The following is a 4,359-nucleotide window of genomic DNA, read 5'->3' on the forward strand; positions in this document are numbered from 1 at the left end:
CCCGGCTTCTTCTTCTCCCTCTGTCAGATGTTTCTCTTTCTCTTTCTCTCCCTCGCGCACCTTGTAATCAACAGGCTCGCGCTTCCTCAGTCTCTCGCGCTCTTCCGGAGTAGTAGCCTTTCTCCACCTCAGATAAGAATCTGACACCCACAAAGCATTGGCGGAGAAGCTCAAGAACCACATGTTTCTTTGGGCCCATTTAATAGCTCACTCCCTTCAGCTCTCGGTAGTAAGCGCCATAGCCGTCTGCGGGACGGTGTCAAGCCTCGGGATCGTCTGCTTCAGCCCAACTTGCCTCATCAATCTTTCCAGGAAGATGCATACCATAAACTCCAATCCAGGAATGCGCACGGACCTAGTGGGATCCAAAGAAGACACTCCAGTGACAGACTTGAGGTGCCACCACGGAACGACCCACCTGATCAACGGGCCATCATCGCTCTTCAGCTTATTCTTCCAATAATCGCAGACCCGAGTAAAGTCCACCATGTACAACCTCGTCCTCATCGCAATCGAGCGGGCATGATAGGAAAGCGCATGAACTGGGGGCTCGATCAATCGGAGCCGTTCCATAAGCCAAACCTACCAAAAGCAGGTATTAGATATAAAAAAAACAAAAAAAAAAACAAAAAAAAAACAAAAAACGAGACGAAAAAAAAAAAAGTGTCTTTTACCTGCAAGATGACGGGACTCCCCAAGAACGGCAGATCGCGGTTGGATTTCCTATTATCCAAACCCAAAATAATCTCTCCTAAGCATAAGCAAGCTGGGCTCCTGCGCAGCTCCATTTGCTCAATAAGGCCCAAAAGACGGGGATCACCTCTCAAGTCTTCATCAACGTGTCCTTGGAAGACATAAACATGCAACAAACAAAAGCCAAATGCCCTCCTCCTAGCAACATGAGAAACAGTAGGGTCGGTCCTGTTGATGAATCGGTCTATAAAATCCAACATTCTCACACCTTTCGGGGTAACTAGACGATCCACCTCAAGTCGGGTCAGTCCAAGCAAGTCTCTAAATTTTCTCTTATACCCTTGCGAAGTGGAAGGAATGGCAGGTAAATGTTCGGGGTCCCACCCACCAATAGCAGCAATTTCATTAGGAAATGGGCAAATGTCACCTCCTGGGAACGCAAAAACATGATAATTCGGGTCCCAATAGTCAAGGCAAGCATCCAAGAACGGTTTTACAACCTTGATGAGTTTCAAACTCAACAAAGACCCAAGGTTATAAGCACCCATGTCATGCTTCTCCATATTCGAAAATTCGTTGGTCCATTCCTTCATGCGGATCTCCAAAGTATTCATAATGACAATTTTCTTTTGAAGATTTATTTTGAGAGTTTTATGTGAATAGACGAAGAAGAGACGGAAGATTCATGTGAATTAAAGCTCCATCGACGCTTCTATTTATACTACTCTCTGTTTCCAAAAATCCGTCAGAGCGGACCAGCTTGGGAACAGGCGCAGCATCTGCTGCGCCTCTTCAAAGGGACGCAGCTCATGCTGCGCCTCTTCCCCAGTCTCACTTCTGTGATTTCCGCGTTGGATCTTTCCTAATTCTATAACGAATGATTTCCTATTCCTACGGGGTTTTATTTTAGTAAATACGGGAAGATTACCATGTTTCAGGTTTCCTAAATTCGCGGGCACGCATTTCGAGGCAACGTCGACACCTTCGCCATTTCATCACACTTAATTCATTTTCTTTTTTAGGAAATAACTTTCATCTTAATTCATTTTCTCTTTTAGGAAGTACTTTTCATTTTAATTCATTTTCTTTTTTGGGAAATAGTTTTCATTTGTTTTCATTATTAACAAATTTCAGCGTTTTTATTCACTTCAGTTTCTTAATTTCATTTCTACAGTTTCTAACTTATAGATTTATTTTTTCTTTTTTTTAGGGGGTAACCCTCCCTACCGTCCGGTCATTTCCGGCAAAATTTTTGCCTTTTTTGTGTGTTCTTTTTGAGTCTCATTTTGCGCTAATTAAGGCCATATGTATATAAAAATGTATGTTTTGCGTGATTTCTATGTAAATTTCGGCAGCATAACGGCGTAAACCGTTATCTACCAAACCTGTTCAGAACTAACCTGCAGATACAAGCAACACAACCCAGCAGCAAAGGCACTCAGGCCGTCGTATATACGCCAAACAAAGCAAATGTACAAGCAAACTGGGGGCTTGCGCCCCAAACAAAGTCCTAAAATGTTCAAAATCAAATGTCCAAATGTACAAGTCTACAAAACTACACAAAACTACTGCTGGGCGCCCTCCAACTCTGCAACTCTCGCCGCCAGAACGGCGATCTCGGCGTCCCGAACCTCGAGCTCCCTCAACAAGTGAGCTGTCTCCTCCCGAGACTGAGTCAACTCTCGCTCCAGCTCGCGGTCACCCTGTAAACAGCAATAAATTGGCTCATGTCAATCGATTCAAGCAAAATTGAAAATAGAAAAACCAAAAATCAAAAAGAGAAATAGGTGTAAGGTTCATACCTGACGACCCCGACCACCGACGAGTGCCTCGACGGCAGTAGCTCGCAGCCGGTTGGCCACCCTCCATAATGCCACGAACCGGGACAGCGCGACCTGCATTTTCAAAGGAAATTCTCAGCAAATTGAACAAACTCAATCAAATGTGTTCCTACACGAAAGTTATACAAGTTAGAGACTCACCTTCCGAATCAGATGCTGCCAGTCGTCTAGGCCAGCATCCGTCACAGCTACGTCAAAGTCACGCAGCTCGGAGATCGTCGTCCTCCCGGTCGCGTCAGTGTACTCGAGGGTCTCGGGGTACATTGGGGGCTCGATGCCCGCCGCCTCGACCTCCTGCAAAGACAAATAGCTCTCATTAATCGATGATCTTTCGTCGTAGTTCTCAAAATCAAATCAAGAAAAAGTAAAAAATACTCACCACTACCGGCCAGTACGCCAACCTCCCATAGAGGAACGCTGAGTAGTCCTCGCCAAGCAGAAGAAGGGCGTCGCCACTGGCACCAGCCAAGTCCGCCTCCTCTCGGCCTCGAAGGCTCCCTAAACATCGTCCTGGGAGGATCGACGGGAACCGTCAACGCGTCCCGAGAGCACTGACGAGCCAAACGCTCGCCCAAGTACCACACAGGACCCATCGACGTCCTCAACAGCAGTCGGCTCGGGCTCCTAGGTCGGAGGACCTCAGCCACGAAAGGAGGCGCTCCAGCGTACTCCGCCCAAGGTCTGGGCACCCACTATGACAAGATAAGGCAAAGATCATTCCTATGATCAATTAAAGGCAAAGTATAAGAAGTATAAATGAATACAAATGGGATACTCACGCTGCTCAGCTGAAGAGCGTTCACGTCCCGCCGGTAGACATTGTGAGAGGAACGCTTGCTCTTCGTCCGGCACATCACCCAATCCCTCACCACAGGATAGGCCCTCTCCAGCGGCTCCGTCCTCTTGGGCGCGAGACTCGGGAAGTAGGAGTACACCCACGCCCGTAGCGAATAATCAATGACGATCTTTCGTGATTTGATGAAGAAAGGAATTTACTTTGGTCTAAAGGAAGGTTCATACCTCCAACAAGTAGTCCAGTCCGACGGACTGGAGAGGTCCCCTTCTCCATTAACTCCGGATGAACCATGGCCCTCATGAAGCGGATGAGGACCGCAAAACCAGCAGTGACCCAGTCCCAGCGCCCTAGGGAACTCAGGTCAGGAAGAAAGGGAAGAAGCTTCGTCGACAGCCTCTCGCCCTTGTCTCCGAGGTAAATCGAAGACAAAACCACCAAAGCCACGGGCGAGCCCTCTCCGCTCACCAGTACAGGAGGAGGAGGAGCCGTCTCCCTCCCGTCAATCGTCACCAGCGTCGGGGTCTTCCCCGTAAAGTAGTCTCGAACGTAAGAACTGGGTACCAAACCCGGCACTGCGACAGCCTTCGGCGACAAGTTCCAGCCGATCAATCTCCTCGCCTCGGCCGAGTCCACCCTCATGGCAGTCTCCGGCCACACCACCTCCTCGGTCCTGCACGACAGACCCGAAATCATGCCATAATCCTCCAAAGTGACTCCCACCTCACCAAAAGGCAGGTGAAACGTGGAAGTCGTATCCCAGAATTGGTCCAAGAAAGCACGGACCAGGCTAAGATTAGCCCGCAACTTCCTCTTTACGATATCCCTCCAGACCTGTACCAAAGGACCGAACGCTCCACGCTCGATCATGGCCCTATCCTCCGCCGACAGCCGCTCATAGTGCTCCATCGCTGTCGTGTAACCCGAGAACGACCTGATGTTCCCGGCCTCCTATTATGATTTAAAACAAAGCTATCTTTAGTTTTGAATGAAATTTGAAAGAAATTTGGACAAAAGGATGAATAGGGGATG

This window comes from Silene latifolia, chromosome 9 (assembly GCF_048544455.1).
Source record: "Silene latifolia isolate original U9 population chromosome 9, ASM4854445v1, whole genome shotgun sequence".
Classification (NCBI taxonomy): domain Eukaryota; kingdom Viridiplantae; phylum Streptophyta; class Magnoliopsida; order Caryophyllales; family Caryophyllaceae; genus Silene; species Silene latifolia.